The sequence below is a fragment of the Haliotis asinina genome, chromosome 14, assembly GCF_037392515.1.
Source record: "Haliotis asinina isolate JCU_RB_2024 chromosome 14, JCU_Hal_asi_v2, whole genome shotgun sequence".
Taxonomy (NCBI): domain Eukaryota; kingdom Metazoa; phylum Mollusca; class Gastropoda; order Lepetellida; family Haliotidae; genus Haliotis; species Haliotis asinina.
Window position 1 is genome coordinate 3,996,981 of NC_090293.1, and position 20,029 is coordinate 4,017,009.

Sequence of the window (20,029 nt, forward strand, 5' to 3'; positions counted from 1 at the left end):
ATTTTCCATATCCGAATGTATTTGACTGCTTGAAGAGTAGCTGAGTAGTTTGCAGTGAAAATGTTCAGCTGTTTATCAGCTGCCCCGGTGGCACAATCGGTTAGCGCGCCGTACTTATAGTCAGTACCTTCCCCATGATCAGCATGGGATGAGGAATGCGGAGGTTGTGAGTTCGAGCCTCACCCGGGGCATGCTTCCTTTTCTTTATTTTTCTGACATTTTCTCAAACACTCTCACTCCCATTACACCCACCAGCGTCATGGAAGTAAGTGTGTGACAGATGAAAATACATCTTGTAAATGGCAACTGACACATTTTGAAATATGTGAAGTTTAGAATATCCCACGCCAATGGTGTTTACACAGACAGATCGTAACTGCAATCGACCACCCCGGGACCCACAGCTGTTAAAAGCATGGCAAATTGCGCCCACTTACCAGATGCCTCCATAGCTCAGTGGTTAGAGCACTGGTCTTGTAAACCAGGGGTCGTGAGTTCGATCCTCACTGGGGGCTAGATGTCTTTTCTCGCTGTTTTAAGATTTTGGGGTCTTTTTTGCAGTTGAGCTGATAAACCCTCTTCATCAGGCACCATGGTGAAGTCTTGTGCAAGCAACTAAGGTAACTCAGATCTAAGGATGCCGGTCTCCTAAACTAGGGGTCGGGACATCGATGATCATTTGGGACTATCAAATAGGTTTCTTTCAAAACATGCAATAATTTGGTCCTCATTCGGAAGAAACCTTTGTGCATTTTGAGGCCAACTATTCGTCACATGACTGGAAACAGCTGTGAGTTCACCACAGTGGCATTAGGGACAAATGCATGTGTGAGTTTAACGTGGCCTTTGTTACCCAAGTGCAAGTGCCTTTGAGGGTCTGAAGTCCATACCCAAGCCTTTATAATTAAATGCCTCTACTCGACTCAACTGAAGTTGTACAATTCATATATTTTAAGTGAACAAAATGTATCTTTCGCACTCAATATTTGTCAGAAGACACCCATAAAACGGTATTGTTTGATTGTGCTGTTGCAATCTATTTGTGTTTTCTACTGCAAGAGATCTTAGTCTAAGAGATGAGAGCGAAAATAGGAATTGATGCGTTGCGGTTGATGGCCTACTGCCTTCATAGCTCAGTGGATAGAACACTGGTCTTGTAAACCAGTTGTCGTGAGCTCGATTCTCACTGGAGGCTCATTTTTTCTACTGATTTCTATCACCGAGGTGTCAGGATGCCATTGTGCTACCCAGACGGTGAACGTCCCATCACATGCAAATCGGCCGCCAAGCAAACGTTTCAGTTGCATCAACATGAAAGAATTATCAGCTTGAAAGCAAATTCTGGAACTTTGGAGAGGTAAAGAAGAGAATAAGATGAAATACCCGAGTTGCGATTGACCTACTTAATGCTTGTTCAGTTCAATATGCAACATGTGGCAATTTTCCATATCCGAATGTATTTGACTGCTTGAAGAGTAGCTGAGTAGTTTGCAGTGAAAATGTTCATCTGTTTATCAGCTGCCCCGGTGGCACAATCGGTTAGCGCGCCGTACTTATAGTCAGTACCTTCCCCATGATCAGCATGGGATGAGGAATGCGGAGGTTGTGACTTCGAGCCTCACCGGGGCATGCTTCCTTTTCTTTATTTTTCTGACATTTTCCCAACCACTCTCACTCCCATTACACCCACCAGCGTCATGGAAGTAAGTATGTGACAGATGAAAATACATCTTGTAAATGGCAACTGACACATTTTGAAATATGTGAAGTTTAGAATATCCCACGCCAATGGTGTTTACACAGACAGATCGTAACTGCAATCGACCACCCCGGGACCCACAGCTGTTAAAAGCATGGCAAATTGCGCCCACTTATCAGATGCCTCCATAGCTCAGTGGTTAGAGCACTGGTCTTGTAAACCAGGGGTCGTGAGTTCGATCCTCACTGGGGGCTAGATGTCTTTTCTCGCTGTTTTAAGATTTTGGGGTCTTTTTTGCAGTTGAGCTGATAAACCCTCTTCATCAGGCACCATGGTGAAGTCTTGTGCAAGCAACTAAGGTAACTCAGATCTAAGGATGCCGGTCTCCTAAACTAAGGGTCGGGACATCGATGATCATTTGGGACTATCAAATAGGTTTCTTTCAAAACATGCAATAATTTGGTCCTCATTCGGAAGAAACCTTTGTGCATTTTGAGGCCAACTATTCGTCACATGACTGGAAACAGCTGTGAGTTCACCACAGTGGCATTAGGGACAAATGCATGTGTGAGTTTAACGTGGCCTTTGTTACCCAAGTGCAAGTGCCTTTGAGGGTCTGAAGTCCATACCCAAGCCTTTATAATTAAATGCCTCTACTCGACTCAACTGAAGTTGTACAATTCATATATTTTAAGTGAACAAAATGTATCTTTCGCACTCAATATTTGTCAGAAGACACCCATAAAACGGTATTGTTTGATTGTGCTGTTGCAATCTATTTGTGTTTTCTACTGCAAGAGATCTTAGTCAAAGAGATGAGAGCGAAAATAGGAATTGATGCGTTGCGGTTGATGGCCTACTGCCTTCATAGCTCAGTGGATAGAACACTGGTCTTGTAAACCAGTTGTCGTGAGCTCGATTCTCACTGGAGGCTCATTTTTTCTACTGATTTCTATCACCGAGGTGTCAGGATGCCATTGTGCTACCCAGACGGTGAACGTCCCATCACATGCAAATCGGCCGCCAAGCAAACGTTTCAGTTGCATCAACATGAAAGAATTATCAGCTTGAAAGCAAATTCTGGAACTTTGGAGAGGTAAAGAAGAGAATAAGATGAAATACCCGAGTTGCGATTGACCTACTTAATGTTTGTTCAGTTCAATATGCAACATGTGGCAATTTTCCATATCCGAATGTATTTGACTGCTTGAAGAGTAGCTGAGTAGTTTGCAGTGAAAATGTTCAGCTGTTTATCAGCTGCCCCGGTGGCACAATCGGTTAGCGCGCCGTACTTATAGTCAGTACCTTCCCCATGATCAGCATGGGATGAGGAATGCGGAGGTTGTGACTTCGAGCCTCACCGGGGCATGCTTCCTTTTCTTTATTTTTCTGACATTTTCCCAACCACTCTCACTCCCATTACACCCATCAGCGTCATGGAAGTAAGTATGTGACAGATGAAAATACATCTTGTAAATGGCAACTGACACATTTTGAAATATGTGAAGTTTAGAATATCCCACGCCAATGGTGTTTACACAGACAGATCGTAACTGCAATCGACCACCCCGGGACCCACAGCTGTTAAAAGCATGGCAAATTGCCCCCACTTATCAGATGCCTCCATAGCTCAGTGGTTAGAGCACTGGTCTTGTAAACCAGGGGTCGTGAGTTCGATCCTCACTGGGGGCTAGATGTCTTTTCTCGCTGTTTTAACATTTTGGGGTCTTTTTTGCAGTTGAGCTGATAAACCCTCTTCATCAGGCACCATGGTGAAGTCTTGTGCAAGCAACTAAGGTAACTCAGTTCTAAGGATGCCGGTCTCCTAAACTAGGGGTCGGGACATCGATGATCATTTGGGACTATCAAATAGGTTTCTTTCAAAACATGCAATAATTTGGTTCTCATTCGGAAGAAACCTTTGTGCATTTTGAGGCCAACTATTCGTCACATGACTGGAAACAGCTGTGAGTTCACCACAGTGGCATTAGGGACAAATGCATGTGTGAGTTTAACGTGGCCTTTGTTACCCAAGTGCAAGTGCCTTTGAGGGTCTGAAGTCCATACCCAAGCCTTTATAATTAAATGCCTCTACTCGACTCAACTGAAGTTGTACAATTCATATATTTTAAGTGAACAAAATGTATCTTTCGCACTCAATATTTGTCAGAAGACACCCATAAAAAACGGTATTGTTTGATTGTGCTGTTGCAATCTATTTGTCTTTTCTACTGCAAGAGATCTTAGTCTAAGAGATAAGAGCAAAAATAGGAATTGATACGTTGCGGTTGATGGCCTACTGCCTTCATAGCTCAGTGGATAGAACACTGGTCTTGTAAACCAGTTGTCGTGAGCTCGATTCTCACTGGAGGCTCATTTTTTCTACTGATTTCTATCACCGAGGTGTCAGGATGCCATTGTGCTACCCAGACGGTGAACGTCCCCTCACATGCAAATCGGCCGCCAAGCAAACGCTTCAGTTGCATCAACATGAAAGAATTATCAGCTTGAAAGCAAATTCTGGAACTTTGGAGAGGTAAAGAAGAGAATAAGATGAAATACCCGAGTTGCGATTGACCTACTTAATGTTTGTTCAGTTCAATATGCAACATGTGGCAATTTTCCATATCCGAATGTATTTGACTGTTTGAAGAGTAGCTGAGCAGTTTGCAGTGAAAATGTTCAGCTGTTTATCAGCTGCCCCGGTGGCACAATCGGTTAGCGCGCCGTACTTATAGTCAGTACCTTCCCCATGATCAGCATGGGATGAGGAATGCGGAGGTTGTGAGTTCGAGCCTCACCCGGGGCATGCTTCCTTTTCTTTATTTTTCTGACATTTTCCCAACCACTCTCACTCCCATTACACCCACCAGCGTCATGGAAGTAAGTATGTGACAGATGAAAATACATCTTGTAAATGGCAACTGACACATTTTGAAATATGTGAAGTTTAGAATATCCAACGCCAATGGTGTTTACACAGACAGATCGTAACTGCAATCGACCACCCCGGGACCCACAGCTGTTAAAAGCATGGCAAATTGCCCCCACTTATCAGATGCCTCCATAGCTCAGTGGTTAGAGCACTGGTCTTGTAAACCAGGGGTCGTGAGTTCGATCCTCACTGGGGGCTAGATGTCTTTTCTCGCTGTTTTAACATTTTGGGGTCTTTTTTGCAGTTGAGCTGATAAACCCTCTTCATCAGGCACCATGGTGAAGTCTTGTGCAAGCAACTAAGGTAACTCAGTTCTAAGGGTGCCGGTCTCCTAAACCAAGGGTCGGGACATCGATGATCATTTGGGACTATCAAATAGGTTTCTTTCAAAACATGCAATAATTTGGTCCTCATTCGGAAGAAACCTTTGTGCATTTTGAGGCCAACTATTCGTCACATGACTGGAAACAGCTGTGAGTTCACCACAATGGCATTAGGGACAAATGCATGTGTGAGTTTAACGTGGCCTTTGTTACCCAAGCGCAAGTGCCTTTGAGGGTCTGCAATCTATAACCAAGCCTTTATAATTAAATGCCTCTACTCGACTCAACTGAAGTAGTACAATTCATATATTTTAAGTGAACAAAATGTATCTTTCGCACTCAATGTTTGTCAGAAGACACCCATAAAAACGAACGGTATTGTTTGAATGTGTTTTTGCAATCTATTTGTGTTTTCTACTGCAAGAGATCTTAGTCTAAGAGATGAGAGCGAAAATAGGAATTGATGCGTTGCGGTTGATGGCCTACTGCCTTCATAGCTCAGTGGATAGAACACTGGTCTTGTAAACCAGTTGTCGTGAGCTCGATTCTCACTGGAGGCTCATTTTTTCTACAGATTTCTATCACCGAGGTGTCAGGATGCCATTGTGCTACCCAGACGGTGAACGTCCCCTCACATGCAAATCGGCCACCAAGCAAACGTTTCAGTTGCATCAACATGAAAGAATTATCAGCTTGAAAGCAAATTCTGGAACTTTGGAGAGGTAAAGAAGAGAATAAGATGAAATACCCGAGTTGCGATTGACCTACTTAATGCTTGTTCAGTTCAATATGCAACATGTGGCAATTTTCCATATCCGAATGTATTTGACTGCTTGAAGAGTAGCTGAGTAGTTTGCAGTGAAAATGTTCAGCTGTTTATCAGCTGCCCCGGTGGCACAATCGGTTAGCGCGCCGTACTTATAGTCAGTACCTTCCCCATGATCAGCATGGGATGAGGAATGCGGAGGTTGTGACTTCGAGCCTCACCCGGGGCATGCTTCCTTTTCTTTATTTTTCTGACATTTTCCCAAACACTCTCACTCCCATTACACCCACCAGCGTCATGGAAGTAAGTATGTGACAGATGAAAATACATCTTGTAAATGGCAACTGACACATTTTGAAATATGTGAAGTTTAGAATATCCAACGCCAATGGTGTTTACACAGACAGATCGTAACTGCAATCGACCACCCCGGGACCCACAGCTGTTAAAAGCATGGCAAATTGCCCCCACTTATCAGATGCCTCCATAGCTCAGTGGTTAGAGCACTGGTCTTGTAAACCAGGGGTCGTGAGTTCGATCCTCACTGGGGGCTAGATGTCTTTTCTCGCTGTTTTAACATTTTGGGGTCTTTTTTGCAGTTGAGCTGATAAACCCTCTTCATCAGGCACCATGGTGAAGTCTTGTGCAAGCAACTAAGGTAACTCAGTTCTAAGGGTGCCGGTCTCCTAAACCAAGGGTCGGGACATCGATGATCATTTGGGACTATCAAATAGGTTTCTTTCAAAACATGCAATAATTTGGTCCTCATTCGGAAGAAACCTTTGTGCATTTTGAGGCCAACTATTCGTCACATGACTGGAAACAGCTGTGAGTTCACCACAATGGCATTAGGGACAAATGCATGTGTGAGTTTAACGTGGCCTTTGTTACCCAAGCGCAAGTGCCTTTGAGGGTCTGAAATCTATAACCAAGCCTTTATAATTAAATGCCTCTACTCGACTCAACTGAAGTAGTACAATTCATATATTTTAAGTGAACAAAATGTATCTTTCGCACTCAATATTTGTCAGAAGACACCCATAAAAACGAACGGTATTGTTTGAATGTGTTTTTGCAATCTATTTGTGTTTTCTACTGCAAGAGATCTTAGTCTAAGAGATAAGAGCGAAAATAGGAATTGATACGTTGCGGTTAATGGCCTACTGCCTTCATAGCTCAGTGGATAGAACACTGGTCTTGTAAACCAGTTGTCGTGAGCTCGATTCTCACTGGAGGCTCATTTTTTCTACTGATTTCTATCACCGAGGTGTCAGGATGCCATTGTGCTACCCAGACGGTGAACGTCCCCTCACATGCAAATCGGCCGCCAAGCAAACGTTTCAGTTGCATCAACATGAAAGAATTATCAGCTTGAAAGCAAATTCTGGAACTTTGGAGAGGTAAAGAAGAAAAATAAGATGAAATACCCGAGTTGCGATTGACCTACTTAATGCTTGTTCAGTTCAATATGCAACATGTGGCAATTTTCCATATCCGAATGTATTTGACTGCTTGAAGAGTAGCTGAGTAGTTTGCAGTGAAAATGTTCAGCTGTTTATCAGCTGCCCCGGTGGCACAATCGGTTAGCGCGCCGTACTTATAGTCAGTACCTTCCCCATGATCAGCATGGGATGAGGAATGCGGAGGTTGTGACTTCGAGCCTCACCCGGGGCATGCTTCCTTTTCTTTATTTTTCTGACATTTTCCCAACCACTCTCACTCCCATTACACCCACCAGCGTCATGGAAGTAAGTATGTGACAGATGAAAATACATCTTGTAAATGGCAACTGACACATTTTGAAATATGTGAAGTTTAGAATATCCCACGCCAATGGTGTTTACACAGACAGATCGTAACTGCAATCGACCACCCCGGGACCTACAGCTGTTAAAAGCATGGCAAATTGCCCCCACTTATCAGATGCCTCCATAGCTCAGTGGTTAGAGCACTGGTCTTGTAAACCAGGGGTCGTGAGTTCGATCCTCACTGGGGGCTAGATGTCTTTTCTCGCTGTTTTAACATTTTGGGGTCTTTTTTGCAGTTGAGCTGATAAACCCTCTTCATCAGGCACCATGGTGAAGTCTTGTGCAAGCAACTAAGGTAACTCAGTTCTAAGGGTGCCGGTCTCCTAAACCAAGGGTCGGGACATCGATGATCATTTGGGACTATCAAATAGGTTTCTTTCAAAACATGCAATAATTTGGTCCTCATTCGGAAGAAACCTTTGTGCATTTTGAGGCCAACTATTCGTCACATGACTGGAAACAGCTGTGAGTTCACCACAATGGCATTAGGGACAAATGCATGTGTGAGTTTAACCAAGCGCAAGTGTTACCCAAGCGCAAGTGCCTTTGAGGGTCTGAAATCTATAACCAAGCCTTTATAATTAAATGCCTCTACTCGACTCAACTAAGTAGTACAATTCATATATTTTAAGTGAAGAAAATGTATCTTTCGCACTCAGTATTTGTCAGAAGACACCCATAAAAACGAACGGTATTGTTTGAATGTGTTTTTGCAATCTATTTGTGTTTTCTACTGCAAGAGATCTTAGTCTAAGAGATAAGAGCGAAAATAGGAATTGATACGTTGCGGTTAATGGCCTACTGCCTTCATAGCTCAGTGGATAGAACACTGGTCTTGTAAACCAGTTGTCGTGAGCTCGATTCTCACTGGAGGCTCATTTTTTTCTACTGATTTCTATCACCGAGGTGTCAGGATGCCATTGTGCTACCCAGACGGTGAACGTCCCCTCACATGCAAATCGGCCACCAAGCAAACGTTTCAGTTGCATCAACATGAAAGAATTATCAGCATGAAAGCAAATTCTGGAACTTTGGAGAGGTAAAGAAGAGAATAAGATGAAATACCCGAGTTGCGATTGACCTACTTAATGCTTGTTCAGTTCAATATGCAACATGTGGCAATTTTCCATATCCGAATGTATTTGACTGCTTGAAGAGTAGCTGAGTAGTTTGCAGTGAAAATGTTCAGCTGTTTATCAGCTGCCCCGGTGGCACAATCGGTTAGCGCGCCGTACTTATAGTCAGTACCTTCCCCATGATCAGCATGGGATGAGGAATGCGGAGGTTGTGAGTTCGAGCCTCACCCGGGGCATGCTTCCTTTTCTTTATTTTTCTGACATTTTCCCAAACACTCTCACTCCCATTACACCCACCAGCGTCATGAAAGTAAGTATGTGACAGATGAAAATACATCTTGTAAATGGCAACTGACACATTTTGAAATATGTGAAGTTTAGAATATCCCACGCCAATGGTGTTTACACAGACAGATCGTAACTGCAATCGACCACCCCGGGACCCACAGCTGTTAAAAGCATGGCAAATTGCCCCCACTTATCAGATGCCTCCATAGCTCAGTGGTTAGAGCACTGGTCTTGTAAACCAGGGGTCGTGAGTTCGATCCTCACTGGGGGCTAGATGTCTTTTCTCGCTGTTTTAAGATTTTGGGGTCTTTTTTGCAGTTGAGCTGATAAACCCTCTTCATCAGGCACCATGGTGAAGTCTTGTGCAAGCAACTAAGGTAACTCAGTTCTAAGGGTGCCGGTCTCCTAAACCAAGGGTCGGGACATCGATGATCATTTGGGACTATCAAATAGGTTTCTTTCAAAACATGCAATAATTTGGTCCTCATTCGGAAGAAACCTTTGTGCATTTTGAGGCCAACTATTCGTCACATGACTGGAAACAGCTGTGAGTTCACCACAATGGCATTAGGGACAAATGCATGTGTGAGTTTAACCAAGCGCAAGTGTTACCCAAGCGCAAGTGCCTTTGAGGGTCTGAAATCTATAACCAAGCCTTTATAATTAAATGCCTCTACTCGACTCAACTAAGTAGTACAATTCATATATTTTAAGTGAAGAAAATGTATCTTTCGCACTCAGTATTTGTCAGAAGACACCCATAAAAACGAACGGTATTGTTTGAATGTGTTTTTGCAATCTATTTGTGTTTTCTACTGCAAGAGATCTTAGTCTAAGAGATAAGAGCGAAAATAGGAATTGATACGTTGCGGTTAATGGCCTACTGCCTTCATAGCTCAGTGGATAGAACACTGGTCTTGTAAACCAGTTGTCGTGAGCTCGATTCTCACTGGAGGCTCATTTTTTCTACTGATTTCTATCACCGAGGTGTCAGGATGCCATTGTGCTACCCAGACGGTGAACGTCCCCTCACATGCAAATCGGCCACCAAGCAAACGTTTCAGTTGCATCAACATGAAAGAATTATCAGCTTGAAAGCAAATTCTGGAACTTTGGAGAGGTAAAGAAGAGAATAAGATGAAATACCCGAGTTGCGATTGACCTACTTAATGCTTGTTCAGTTCAATATGCAACATGTGGCAATTTTCCATATCCGAATGTATTTGACTGCTTGAAGAGTAGCTGAGTAGTTTGCAGTGAAAATGTTCAACTGTTTATCAGCTGCCCCGGTGGCACAATCGGTTAGCGCGCCGTACTTATAGTCAGTACCTTCCCCATGATCAGCATGGGATGAGGAATGCGGAGGTTGTGAGTTCGAGCCTCACCCGGGGCATGCTTCCTTTTCTTTATTTTTCTGACATTTTCCCAAACACTCTCACTCCCATTACACCCACCAGCGTCATGAAAGTAAGTATGTGACAGATGAAAATACATCTTGTAAATGGCAACTGACACATTTTGAAATATGTGAAGTTTAGAATATCCCACGCCAATGGTGTTTACACAGACAGATCGTAACTGCAATCGACCACCCCGGGACCCACAGCTGTTAAAAGCATGGCAAATTGCCCCCACTTATCAGATGCCTCCATAGCTCAGTGGTTAGAGCACTGGTCTTGTAAACCAGGGGTCGTGAGTTCGATCCTCACTGGGGGCTAGATGTCTTTTCTCGCTGTTTTAACATTTTGGGGTCTTTTTTGCAGTTGAGCTGATAAACCCTCTTCATCAGGCACCATGGTGAAGTCTTGTGCAAGCAACTAAGGTAACTCAGTTCTAAGGGTGCCGGTCTCCTAAACCAAGGGTCGGGACATCGATGATCATTTGGGACTATCAAATAGGTTTCTTTCAAAACATGCAATAATTTGGTCCTCATTCGGAAGAAACCTTTGTGCATTTTGAGGCCAACTATTCGTCACATGACTGGAAACAGCTGTGAGTTCACCACAATGGCATTAGGGACAAATGCATGTGTGAGTTTAACCAAGCGCAAGTGTTACCCAAGCGCAAGTGCCTTTGAGGGTCTGAAATCTATAACCAAGCCTTTATAATTAAATGCCTCTACTCGACTCAACTAAGTAGTACAATTCATATATTTTAAGTGAAGAAAATGTATCTTTCGCACTCAGTATTTGTCAGAAGACACCCATAAAAACGAACGGTATTGTTTGAATGTGTTTTTGCAATCTATTTGTGTTTTCTACTGCAAGAGATCTTAGTCTAAGAGATAAGAGCGAAAATAGGAATTGATACGTTGCGGTTAATGGCCTACTGCCTTCATAGCTCAGTGGATAGAACACTGGTCTTGTAAACCAGTTGTCGTGAGCTCGATTCTCACTGGAGGCTCATTTTTTCTACTGATTTCTATCACCGAGGTGTCAGGATGCCATTGTGCTACCCAGACGGTGAACGTCCCCTCACATGCAAATCGGCCACCAAGCAAACGTTTCAGTTGCATCAACATGAAAGAATTATCAGCTTGAAAGCAAATTCTGGAACTTTGGAGAGGTAAAGAAGAGAATAAGATGAAATACCCGAGTTGCGATTGACCTACTTAATGCTTGTTCAGTTCAATATGCAACATGTGGCAATTTTCCATATCCGAATGTATTTGACTGCTTGAAGAGTAGCTGAGTAGTTTGCAGTGAAAATGTTCAACTGTTTATCAGCTGCCCCGGTGGCACAATCGGTTAGCGCGCCGTACTTATAGTCAGTACCTTCCCCATGATCAGCATGGGATGAGGAATGCGGAGGTTGTGAGTTCGAGCCTCACCCGGGGCATGCTTCCTTTTCTTTATTTTTCTGACATTTTCCCAAACACTCTCACTCCCATTACACCCACCAGCGTCATGGAAGTAAGTATGTGACAGATGAAAATACATCTTGTAAATGGCAACTGACACATTTTGAAATATGTGAAGTTTAGAATATCCCACGCCAATGGTGTTTACACAGACAGATCGTAACTGCAATCGACCACCCCGGGACCCACAGCTGTTAAAAGCATGGCAAATTGCCCCCACTTATCAGATGCCTCCATAGCTCAGTGGTTAGAGCACTGGTCTTGTAAACCAGGGGTCGTGAGTTCGATCCTCACTGGGGGCTAGATGTCTTTTCTCGCTGTTTTAACATTTTGGGGTCTTTTTTGCAGTTGAGCTGATAAACCCTCTTCATCAGGCACCATGGTGAAGTCTTGTGCAAGCAACTAAGGTAACTCAGTTCTAAGGGTGCCGGTCTCCTAAACCAAGGGTCGGGACATCGATGATCATTTGGGACTATCAAATAGGTTTCTTTCAAAACATGCAATAATTTGGTCCTCATTCGGAAGAAACCTTTGTGCATTTTGAGGCCAACTATTCGTCACATGACTGGAAACAGCTGTGAGTTCACCACAGTGGCATTAGGGACAAATGCATGTGTGAGTTTAACGTGGCCTTTGTTACCCAAGCGCAAGTGCCTTTGAGGGTCTGAAATCTATAACCAAGCCTTTATAATTAAATGCCTCTACTCGACTCAACTAAGTAGTACAATTCATATATTTTAAGTGAAGAAAATGTATCTTTCGCACTCAATATTTGTCAGAAGACACCCATAAAAACGAACGGTATTGTTTGAATGTGTTTTTGCAATCTATTTGTGTTTTCTACTGCAAGAGATCTTAGTCTAAGAGATAAGAGCGAAAATAGGAATTGATACGTTGCGGTTAATGGCCTACTGCCTTCATAGCTCAGTGGATAGAACACTGGTCTTGTAAACCAGTTGTCGTGAGCTCGATTCTCACTGGAGGCTCATTTTTTCTACTGATTTCTATCACCGAGGTGTCAGGATGCCATTGTGCTACCCAGACGGTGAACGTCCCCTCACATGCAAATCGGCCACCAAGCAAACGTTTCAGTTGCATCAACATGAAAGAATTATCAGCTTGAAAGCAAATTCTGGAACTTTGGAGAGGTAAAGAAGAGAATAAGATGAAATACCCGAGTTGCGATTGACCTACTTAATGCTTGTTCAGTTCAATATGCAACATGTGGCAAGTTTCCATATCCGAATGTATTTGACTGCTTGAAGAGTAGCTGAGTAGTTTGCAGTGAAAATGTTCAACTGTTTATCAGCTGCCCCGGTGGCACAATCGGTTAGCGCGCCGTACTTATAGTCAGTACCTTCCCCATGATCAGCATGGGATGAGGAATGCGGAGGTTGTGAGTTCGAGCCTCACCCGGGGCATGCTTCCTTTTCTTTATTTTTCTGACATTTTCCCAAACACTCTCACTCCCATTACACCCACCAGCGTCATGGAAGTAAGTATGTGACAGATGAAAATACATCTTGTAAATGGCAACTGACACATTTTGAAATATGTGAAGTTTAGAATATCCCACGCCAATGGTGTTTACACAGACAGATCGTAACTGCAATCGACCACCCCGGGACCCACAGCTGTTAAAAGCATGGCAAATTGCCCCCACTTATCAGATGCCTCCATAGCTCAGTGGTTAGAGCACTGGTCTTGTAAACCAGGGGTCGTGAGTTCGATCCTCACTGGGGGCTAGATGTCTTTTCTCGCTGTTTTAACATTTTGGGGTCTTTTTTGCAGTTGAGCTGATAAACCCTCTTCATCAGGCACCATGGTGAAGTCTTGTGCAAGCAACTAAGGTAACTCAGTTCTAAGGGTGCCGGTCTCCTAAACCAAGGGTCGGGACATCGATGATCATTTGGGACTATCAAATAGGTTTCTTTCAAAACATGCAATAATTTGGTCCTCATTCGGAAGAAACCTTTGTGCATTTTGAGGCCAACTATTCGTCACATGACTGGAAACAGCTGTGAGTTCACCACAGTGGCATTAGGGACAAATGCATGTGTGAGTTTAACGTGGCCTTTGTTACCCAAGCGCAAGTGCCTTTGAGGGTCTGAAATCTATAACCAAGCCTTTATAATTAAATGCCTCTACTCGACTCAACTAAGTAGTACAATTCATATATTTTAAGTGAAGAAAATGTATCTTTCGCACTCAATATTTGTCAGAAGACACCCATAAAAACGAACGGTATTGTTTGAATGTGTTTTTGCAATCTATTTGTGTTTTCTACTGCAAGAGATCTTAGTCTAAGAGATAAGAGCGAAAATAGGAATTGATACGTTGCGGTTAATGGCCTACTGCCTTCATAGCTCAGTGGATAGAACACTGGTCTTGTAAACCAGTTGTCGTGAGCTCGATTCTCACTGGAGGCTCATTTTTTCTACTGATTTCTATCACCGAGGTGTCAGGATGCCATTGTGCTACCCAGACGGTGAACGTCCCCTCACATGCAAATCGGCCACCAAGCAAACGTTTCAGTTGCATCAACATGAAAGAATTATCAGCTTGAAAGCAAATTCTGGAACTTTGGAGAGGTAAAGAAGAGAATAAGATGAAATACCCGAGTTGCGATTGACCTACTTAATGCTTGTTCAGTTCAATATGCAACATGTGGCAATTTTCCATATCCGAATGTATTTGACTGCTTGAAGAGTAGCTGAGTAGTTTGCAGTGAAAATGTTCAACTGTTTATCAGCTGCCCCGGTGGCACAATCGGTTAGCGCGCCGTACTTATAGTCAGTACCTTCCCCATGATCAGCATGGGATGAGGAATGCGGAGGTTGTGAGTTCGAGCCTCACCCGGGGCATGCTTCCTTTTCTTTATTTTTCTGACATTTTCCCAAACACTCTCACTCCCATTACACCCACCAGCGTCATGGAAGTAAGTATGTGACAGATGAAAATACATCTTGTAAATGGCAACTGACACATTTTGAAATATGTGAAGTTTAGAATATCCCACGCCAATGGTGTTTACACAGACAGATCGTAACTGCAATCGACCACCCCGGGACCCACAGCTGTTAAAAGCATGGCAAATTGCCCCCACTTATCAGATGCCTCCATAGCTCAGTGGTTAGAGCACTGGTCTTGTAAACCAGGGGTCGTGAGTTCGATCCTCACTGGGGGCTAGATGTCTTTTCTCGCTGTTTTAAGATTTTGGGGTCTTTTTTGCAGTTGAGCTGATAAACCCTCTTCATCAGGCACCATGGTGAAGTCTTGTGCAAGCAACTAAGGTAACTCAGTTCTAAGGGTGCCGGTCTCCTAAACCAAGGGTCGGGACATCGATGATCATTTGGGACTATCAAATAGGTTTCTTTCAAAACATGCAATAATTTGGTCCTCATTCGGAAGAAACCTTTGTGCATTTTGAGGCCAACTATTCGTCACATGACTGGAAACAGCTGTGAGTTCACCACAGTGGCATTAGGGACAAATGCATGTGTGAGTTTAACGTGGCCTTTGTTACCCAAGCGCAAGTGCCTTTGAGGGTCTGAAATCTATAACCAAGCCTTTATAATTAAATGCCTCTACTCGACTCAACTAAGTAGTACAATTCATATATTTTAAGTGAAGAAAATGTATCTTTCGCACTCAATATTTGTCAGAAGACACCCATAAAAACGAACGGTATTGTTTGAATGTGTTTTTGCAATCTATTTGTGTTTTCTACTGCAAGAGATCTTAGTCTAAGAGATAAGAGCGAAAATAGGAATTGATACGTTGCGGTTAATGGCCTACTGCCTTCATAGCTCAGTGGATAGAACACTGGTCTTGTAAACCAGTTGTCGTGAGCTCGATTCTCACTGGAGGCTCATTTTTTCTACTGATTTCTATCACCGAGGTGTCAGGATGCCATTGTGCTACCCAGACGGTGAACGTCCCCTCACATGCAAATCGGCCACCAAGCAAACGTTTCAGTTGCATCAACATGAAAGAATTATCAGCTTGAAAGCAAATTCTGGAACTTTGGAGAGGTAAAGAAGAGAATAAGATGAAATACCCGAGTTGCGATTGACCTACTTAATGCTTGTTCAGTTCAATATGCAACATGTGGCAATTTTCCATATCCGAATGTATTTGACTGCTTGAAGAGTAGCTGAGTAGTTTGCAGTGAAAATGTTCAACTGTTTATCAGCTGCCCCGGTGGCACAATCGGTTAGCGCGCCGTACTTATAGTCAGTACCTTCCCCATGATCAGCATGGGATGAGGAATGCGGAGGTTGTGAGTTCGAGCCTCACCCGGGGCATGCTTCCTTTTCTTTATTTTTCTGACATTTTCCCAAACACTCTCACTCCCATTACACCCACCAGCGTCATGGAAGTAAGTATGTGACAGATGAAAATACATCTTGTAAATGGCAACTGACACATTTTGAAATATGTGAAGTTTAGAATATCCCACGCCAATGGTGTTTACACAGACAGATCGTAACTGCAATCGACCACCCCGGGACCCACAGCTGTTAAAAGCATGGCAAATTGCCCCCACTTATCAGATGCCTCCATAGCTCAGTGGTTAGAGCACTGGTCTTGTAAACCAGGGGTCGTGAGTTCGATCCTCACTGGGGGCTAGATGTCTTTTCTCGCTGTTTTAACATTTTGGGGTCTTTTTTGCAGTTGAGCTGATAAACCCTCTTCATCAGGCACCATGGTGAAGTCTTGTGCAAGCAACTAAGGTAACTCAGTTCTAAGGGTGCCGGTCTCCTAAACCAAGGGTCGGGACATCGATGATCATTTGGGACTATCAAATAGGTTTCTTTCAAAACATGCAATAATTTGGTCCTCATTCGGAAGAAACCTTTGTGCATTTTGAGGCCAACTATTCGTCACATGACTGGAAACAGCTGTAAGTTCACCACAATGGCATTAGGGACAAATGCATGTGTGAGTTTAACGTGGCCTTTGTTACCCAAGCGCAAGTGCCTTTGAGGGTCTGAAGTCCATACCCAAGCCTTTATAATTAAATGCCTCTACTCGACTCAACTGAAGTTGTACAATTCATATATTTTAAGTGAACAAAATGTATCTTTCGCACTCAATATTTGTCAGAAGACACCCATAAAAACGAACGGTATTGTTTGAATGTGCTGTTGCAATCTCTTTGTGTTTTCTACTGCAAGAGATCTTAGTCTAAGAGATAAGAGCGAAAATAGGAATTGATAGGTTGCGGTTAATGGCCTACTGCCTTCATAGCTCAGTGGATAGAACACTGGTCTTGTAAACCAGTTGTCGTGAGCTCGATTCTCACTGGAGGCTCATTTTTTCTACTGATTTCTATCACCGAGGTGTCAGGATGCCATTGTGCTACCCAGACGGTGAACGTCCCCTCACATGCAAATCGGCCACCAAGCAAACGTTTCAGTTGCATCAACATGAAAGAATTATCAGCTTGAAAGCAAATTCTGGAACTTTGGAGAGGTAAAGAAGAGAATAAGATGAAATACCCGAGTTGCGATTGACCTACTTAATGCTTGTTCAGTTCAATATGCAACATGTGGCAATTTTCCATATCCGAATGTATTTGACTGCTTGAAGAGTAGCTGAGTAGTTTGCAGTGAAAATGTTCAACTGTTTATCAGCTGCCCCGGTGGCACAATCGGTTAGCGCGCCGTACTTATAGTCAGTACCTTCCCCATGATCAGCATGGGATGAGGAATGCGGAGGTTGTGAGTTCGAGCCTCACCCGGGGCATGCTTCCTTTTCTTTATTTTTCTGACATTTTCCCAAACACTCTCACTCCCATTACACCCACCAGCGTCATGGAAGTAAGTATGTGACAGATGAAAATACATCTTGTAAATGGCAACTGACACATTTTGAAATATGTGAAGTTTAGAATATCCCACGCCAATGGTGTTTACACAGACAGATCGTAACTGCAATCGACCACCCCGGGACCCACAGCTGTTAAAAGCATGGCAAATTGCCCCCACTTATCAGATGCCTCCATAGCTCAGTGGTTAGAGCACTGGTCTTGTAAACCAGGGGTCGTGAGTTCGATCCTCACTGGGGGCTAGATGTCTTTTCTCGCTGTTTTAAGATTTTGGGGTCTTTTTTGCAGTTGAGCTGATAAACCCTCTTCATCAGGCACCATGGTGAAGTCTTGTGCAAGCAACTAAGGTAACTCAGTTCTAAGGGTGCCGGTCTCCTAAACCAAGGGTCGGGACATCGATGATCATTTGGGACTATCAAATAGGTTTCTTTCAAAACATGCAATAATTTGGTCCTCATTCGGAAGAAACCTTTGTGCATTTTGAGGCCAACTATTCGTCACATGACTGGAAACAGCTGTGAGTTCACCACAGTGGCATTAGGGACAAATGCATGTGTGAGTTTAACGTGGCCTTTGTTACCCAAGCGCAAGTGCCTTTGAGGGTCTGAAATCTATAACCAAGCCTTTATAATTAAATGCCTCTACTCGACTCAACTAAGTAGTACAATTCATATATTTTAAGTGAAGAAAATGTATCTTTCGCACTCAATATTTGTCAGAAGACACCCATAAAAACGAACGGTATTGTTTGAATGTGTTTTTGCAATCTATTTGTGTTTTCTACTGCAAGAGATCTTAGTCTAAGAGATAAGAGCGAAAATAGGAATTGATAGGTTGCGGTTAATGGCCTACTGCCTTCATAGCTCAGTGGATAGAACACTGGTCTTGTAAACCAGTTGTCGTGAGCTCGATTCTCACTGGAGGCTCATTTTTTCTACTGATTTCTATCACCGAGGTGTCAGGATGCCATTGTGCTACCCAGACGGTGAACGTCCCCTCACATGCAAATCGGCCACCAAGCAAACGTTTCAGTTGCATCAACATGAAAGAATTATCAGCTTGAAAGCAAATTCTGGAACTTTGGAGAGGTAAAGAAGAGAATAAGATGAAATACCCGAGTTGCGATTGACCTACTTAATGCTTGTTCAGTTCAATATGCAACATGTGGCAATTTTCCATATCCGAATGTATTTGACTGCTTGAAGAGTAGCTGAGTAGTTTGCAGTGAAAATGTTCAACTGTTTATCAGCTGCCCCGGTGGCACAATCGGTTAGCGCGCCGTACTTATAGTCAGTACCTTCCCCATGATCAGCATGGGATGAGGAATGCGGAGGTTGTGACTTCGAGCCTCACCCGGGGCATGCTTCCTTTTCTTTATTTTTCTGACATTTTCCCAAACACTCTCACTCCCATTACACCCACCAGCGTCATGGAAGTAAGTATGTGACAGATGAAAATACATCTTGTAAATGGCAACTGACACATTTTGAAATATGTGAAGTTTAGAATATCCCACGCCAATGGTGTTTACACAGACAGATCGTAACTGCAATCGACCACCCCGGGACCCACAGCTGTTAAAAGCATGGCAAATTGCCCCCACTTATCAGATGCCTCCATAGCTCAGTGGTTAGAGCACTGGTCTTGTAAACCAGGGGTCGTGAGTTCGATCCTCACTGGGGGCTAGATGTCTTTTCTCGCTGTTTTAACATTTTGGGGTCTTTTTTGCAGTTGAGCTGATAAACCCTCTTCATCAGGCACCATGGTGAAGTCTTGTGCAAGCAACTAAGGTAACTCAGTTCTAAGGGTGCCGGTCTCCTAAACCAAGGGTCGGGACATCGATGATCATTTGGGACTATCAAATAGGTTTCTTTCAAAACATGCAATAATTTGGTCCTCATTCGGAAGAAACCTTTGTGCATTTTGAGGCCAACTATTCGTCACATGACTGGAAACAGCTGTGAGTTCACCACAGTGGCATTAGGGACAAATGCATGTGTGAGTTTAACGTGGCCTTTGTTACCCAAGCGCAAGTGCCTTTGAGGGTCTGAAATCTATAACCAAGCCTTTATAATTAAATGCCTCTACTCGACTCAACTAAGTAGTACAATTCATATATTTTAAGTGAAGAAAATGTATCTTTCGCACTCAATATTTGTCAGAAGACACCCATAAAAACGAACGGTATTGTTTGAATGTGTTTTTGCAATCTATTTGTGTTTTCTACTGCAAGAGATCTTAGTCTAAGAGATAAGAGCGAAAATAGGAATTGATAGGTTGCGGTTAATGGCCTACTGCCTTCATAGCTCAGTGGATAGAACACTGGTCTTGTAAACCAGTTGTCGTGAGCTCGATTCTCACTGGAGGCTCATTTTTTCTACTGATTTCTATCACCGAGGTGTCAGGATGCCATTGTGCTACCCAGACGGTGAACGTCCCCT

The 20,029-nt window shown here is 43.3% G+C and overlaps 40 non-coding genes across 40 annotated transcripts; all 40 read left to right on the forward strand.

Moving 5' to 3' along the window:
• Window positions 1-81: 81 nt before the first annotated feature.
• Trnai-uau (transfer RNA isoleucine (anticodon UAU)) lies at window positions 82-191 on the forward strand. The gene is made up of 2 exons: window positions 82-119; window positions 156-191. It is a non-coding gene; the product is annotated as a tRNA-Ile (tRNA).
• Window positions 192-442: 251 nt separating this feature from the next.
• On the forward strand, window positions 443-515 carry Trnat-ugu (transfer RNA threonine (anticodon UGU)). Its single transcript has one exon. It is a non-coding gene; the product is annotated as a tRNA-Thr (tRNA).
• A 607-nt stretch (window positions 516-1,122) lies between these two features.
• Window positions 1,123-1,195, forward strand: Trnat-ugu (transfer RNA threonine (anticodon UGU)). The gene has a single exon. It is a non-coding gene; the product is annotated as a tRNA-Thr (tRNA).
• A 685-nt stretch (window positions 1,196-1,880) lies between these two features.
• On the forward strand, window positions 1,881-1,953 carry Trnat-ugu (transfer RNA threonine (anticodon UGU)). The gene has a single exon. It is a non-coding gene; the product is annotated as a tRNA-Thr (tRNA).
• Window positions 1,954-2,560: 607 nt separating this feature from the next.
• Window positions 2,561-2,633, forward strand: Trnat-ugu (transfer RNA threonine (anticodon UGU)). Its single transcript has one exon. It is a non-coding gene; the product is annotated as a tRNA-Thr (tRNA).
• Window positions 2,634-3,318: 685 nt separating this feature from the next.
• Trnat-ugu (transfer RNA threonine (anticodon UGU)) lies at window positions 3,319-3,391 on the forward strand. The gene has a single exon. It is a non-coding gene; the product is annotated as a tRNA-Thr (tRNA).
• Window positions 3,392-4,000: 609 nt separating this feature from the next.
• Window positions 4,001-4,073, forward strand: Trnat-ugu (transfer RNA threonine (anticodon UGU)). The gene has a single exon. It is a non-coding gene; the product is annotated as a tRNA-Thr (tRNA).
• A 325-nt stretch (window positions 4,074-4,398) lies between these two features.
• Trnai-uau (transfer RNA isoleucine (anticodon UAU)) lies at window positions 4,399-4,508 on the forward strand. Its single transcript has 2 exons — window positions 4,399-4,436; window positions 4,473-4,508. It is a non-coding gene; the product is annotated as a tRNA-Ile (tRNA).
• Window positions 4,509-4,759: 251 nt separating this feature from the next.
• On the forward strand, window positions 4,760-4,832 carry Trnat-ugu (transfer RNA threonine (anticodon UGU)). Its single transcript has one exon. It is a non-coding gene; the product is annotated as a tRNA-Thr (tRNA).
• A 612-nt stretch (window positions 4,833-5,444) lies between these two features.
• Trnat-ugu (transfer RNA threonine (anticodon UGU)) lies at window positions 5,445-5,517 on the forward strand. Its single transcript has one exon. It is a non-coding gene; the product is annotated as a tRNA-Thr (tRNA).
• A 325-nt stretch (window positions 5,518-5,842) lies between these two features.
• On the forward strand, window positions 5,843-5,952 carry Trnai-uau (transfer RNA isoleucine (anticodon UAU)). The gene is made up of 2 exons: window positions 5,843-5,880; window positions 5,917-5,952. It is a non-coding gene; the product is annotated as a tRNA-Ile (tRNA).
• A 251-nt stretch (window positions 5,953-6,203) lies between these two features.
• Trnat-ugu (transfer RNA threonine (anticodon UGU)) lies at window positions 6,204-6,276 on the forward strand. The gene has a single exon. It is a non-coding gene; the product is annotated as a tRNA-Thr (tRNA).
• Window positions 6,277-6,888: 612 nt separating this feature from the next.
• Trnat-ugu (transfer RNA threonine (anticodon UGU)) lies at window positions 6,889-6,961 on the forward strand. Its single transcript has one exon. It is a non-coding gene; the product is annotated as a tRNA-Thr (tRNA).
• A 326-nt stretch (window positions 6,962-7,287) lies between these two features.
• Trnai-uau (transfer RNA isoleucine (anticodon UAU)) lies at window positions 7,288-7,397 on the forward strand. Its single transcript has 2 exons — window positions 7,288-7,325; window positions 7,362-7,397. It is a non-coding gene; the product is annotated as a tRNA-Ile (tRNA).
• Window positions 7,398-7,648: 251 nt separating this feature from the next.
• Trnat-ugu (transfer RNA threonine (anticodon UGU)) lies at window positions 7,649-7,721 on the forward strand. Its single transcript has one exon. It is a non-coding gene; the product is annotated as a tRNA-Thr (tRNA).
• Window positions 7,722-8,334: 613 nt separating this feature from the next.
• Window positions 8,335-8,407, forward strand: Trnat-ugu (transfer RNA threonine (anticodon UGU)). Its single transcript has one exon. It is a non-coding gene; the product is annotated as a tRNA-Thr (tRNA).
• Window positions 8,408-8,733: 326 nt separating this feature from the next.
• Window positions 8,734-8,843, forward strand: Trnai-uau (transfer RNA isoleucine (anticodon UAU)). Its single transcript has 2 exons — window positions 8,734-8,771; window positions 8,808-8,843. It is a non-coding gene; the product is annotated as a tRNA-Ile (tRNA).
• A 251-nt stretch (window positions 8,844-9,094) lies between these two features.
• Trnat-ugu (transfer RNA threonine (anticodon UGU)) lies at window positions 9,095-9,167 on the forward strand. The gene has a single exon. It is a non-coding gene; the product is annotated as a tRNA-Thr (tRNA).
• Window positions 9,168-9,780: 613 nt separating this feature from the next.
• Trnat-ugu (transfer RNA threonine (anticodon UGU)) lies at window positions 9,781-9,853 on the forward strand. Its single transcript has one exon. It is a non-coding gene; the product is annotated as a tRNA-Thr (tRNA).
• A 325-nt stretch (window positions 9,854-10,178) lies between these two features.
• Trnai-uau (transfer RNA isoleucine (anticodon UAU)) lies at window positions 10,179-10,288 on the forward strand. Its single transcript has 2 exons — window positions 10,179-10,216; window positions 10,253-10,288. It is a non-coding gene; the product is annotated as a tRNA-Ile (tRNA).
• A 251-nt stretch (window positions 10,289-10,539) lies between these two features.
• Window positions 10,540-10,612, forward strand: Trnat-ugu (transfer RNA threonine (anticodon UGU)). The gene has a single exon. It is a non-coding gene; the product is annotated as a tRNA-Thr (tRNA).
• Window positions 10,613-11,225: 613 nt separating this feature from the next.
• Trnat-ugu (transfer RNA threonine (anticodon UGU)) lies at window positions 11,226-11,298 on the forward strand. The gene has a single exon. It is a non-coding gene; the product is annotated as a tRNA-Thr (tRNA).
• Window positions 11,299-11,623: 325 nt separating this feature from the next.
• On the forward strand, window positions 11,624-11,733 carry Trnai-uau (transfer RNA isoleucine (anticodon UAU)). The gene is made up of 2 exons: window positions 11,624-11,661; window positions 11,698-11,733. It is a non-coding gene; the product is annotated as a tRNA-Ile (tRNA).
• A 251-nt stretch (window positions 11,734-11,984) lies between these two features.
• On the forward strand, window positions 11,985-12,057 carry Trnat-ugu (transfer RNA threonine (anticodon UGU)). Its single transcript has one exon. It is a non-coding gene; the product is annotated as a tRNA-Thr (tRNA).
• Window positions 12,058-12,668: 611 nt separating this feature from the next.
• Trnat-ugu (transfer RNA threonine (anticodon UGU)) lies at window positions 12,669-12,741 on the forward strand. The gene has a single exon. It is a non-coding gene; the product is annotated as a tRNA-Thr (tRNA).
• Window positions 12,742-13,066: 325 nt separating this feature from the next.
• Window positions 13,067-13,176, forward strand: Trnai-uau (transfer RNA isoleucine (anticodon UAU)). Its single transcript has 2 exons — window positions 13,067-13,104; window positions 13,141-13,176. It is a non-coding gene; the product is annotated as a tRNA-Ile (tRNA).
• A 251-nt stretch (window positions 13,177-13,427) lies between these two features.
• Window positions 13,428-13,500, forward strand: Trnat-ugu (transfer RNA threonine (anticodon UGU)). The gene has a single exon. It is a non-coding gene; the product is annotated as a tRNA-Thr (tRNA).
• A 611-nt stretch (window positions 13,501-14,111) lies between these two features.
• Trnat-ugu (transfer RNA threonine (anticodon UGU)) lies at window positions 14,112-14,184 on the forward strand. Its single transcript has one exon. It is a non-coding gene; the product is annotated as a tRNA-Thr (tRNA).
• Window positions 14,185-14,509: 325 nt separating this feature from the next.
• Trnai-uau (transfer RNA isoleucine (anticodon UAU)) lies at window positions 14,510-14,619 on the forward strand. The gene is made up of 2 exons: window positions 14,510-14,547; window positions 14,584-14,619. It is a non-coding gene; the product is annotated as a tRNA-Ile (tRNA).
• Window positions 14,620-14,870: 251 nt separating this feature from the next.
• On the forward strand, window positions 14,871-14,943 carry Trnat-ugu (transfer RNA threonine (anticodon UGU)). The gene has a single exon. It is a non-coding gene; the product is annotated as a tRNA-Thr (tRNA).
• A 611-nt stretch (window positions 14,944-15,554) lies between these two features.
• Trnat-ugu (transfer RNA threonine (anticodon UGU)) lies at window positions 15,555-15,627 on the forward strand. The gene has a single exon. It is a non-coding gene; the product is annotated as a tRNA-Thr (tRNA).
• A 325-nt stretch (window positions 15,628-15,952) lies between these two features.
• On the forward strand, window positions 15,953-16,062 carry Trnai-uau (transfer RNA isoleucine (anticodon UAU)). The gene is made up of 2 exons: window positions 15,953-15,990; window positions 16,027-16,062. It is a non-coding gene; the product is annotated as a tRNA-Ile (tRNA).
• A 251-nt stretch (window positions 16,063-16,313) lies between these two features.
• On the forward strand, window positions 16,314-16,386 carry Trnat-ugu (transfer RNA threonine (anticodon UGU)). Its single transcript has one exon. It is a non-coding gene; the product is annotated as a tRNA-Thr (tRNA).
• Window positions 16,387-16,998: 612 nt separating this feature from the next.
• On the forward strand, window positions 16,999-17,071 carry Trnat-ugu (transfer RNA threonine (anticodon UGU)). The gene has a single exon. It is a non-coding gene; the product is annotated as a tRNA-Thr (tRNA).
• A 325-nt stretch (window positions 17,072-17,396) lies between these two features.
• Trnai-uau (transfer RNA isoleucine (anticodon UAU)) lies at window positions 17,397-17,506 on the forward strand. The gene is made up of 2 exons: window positions 17,397-17,434; window positions 17,471-17,506. It is a non-coding gene; the product is annotated as a tRNA-Ile (tRNA).
• Window positions 17,507-17,757: 251 nt separating this feature from the next.
• On the forward strand, window positions 17,758-17,830 carry Trnat-ugu (transfer RNA threonine (anticodon UGU)). Its single transcript has one exon. It is a non-coding gene; the product is annotated as a tRNA-Thr (tRNA).
• Window positions 17,831-18,441: 611 nt separating this feature from the next.
• Trnat-ugu (transfer RNA threonine (anticodon UGU)) lies at window positions 18,442-18,514 on the forward strand. The gene has a single exon. It is a non-coding gene; the product is annotated as a tRNA-Thr (tRNA).
• A 325-nt stretch (window positions 18,515-18,839) lies between these two features.
• Trnai-uau (transfer RNA isoleucine (anticodon UAU)) lies at window positions 18,840-18,949 on the forward strand. Its single transcript has 2 exons — window positions 18,840-18,877; window positions 18,914-18,949. It is a non-coding gene; the product is annotated as a tRNA-Ile (tRNA).
• Window positions 18,950-19,200: 251 nt separating this feature from the next.
• Window positions 19,201-19,273, forward strand: Trnat-ugu (transfer RNA threonine (anticodon UGU)). Its single transcript has one exon. It is a non-coding gene; the product is annotated as a tRNA-Thr (tRNA).
• A 611-nt stretch (window positions 19,274-19,884) lies between these two features.
• Window positions 19,885-19,957, forward strand: Trnat-ugu (transfer RNA threonine (anticodon UGU)). The gene has a single exon. It is a non-coding gene; the product is annotated as a tRNA-Thr (tRNA).
• The last annotated feature ends 72 nt before the right edge of the window (window positions 19,958-20,029 follow it).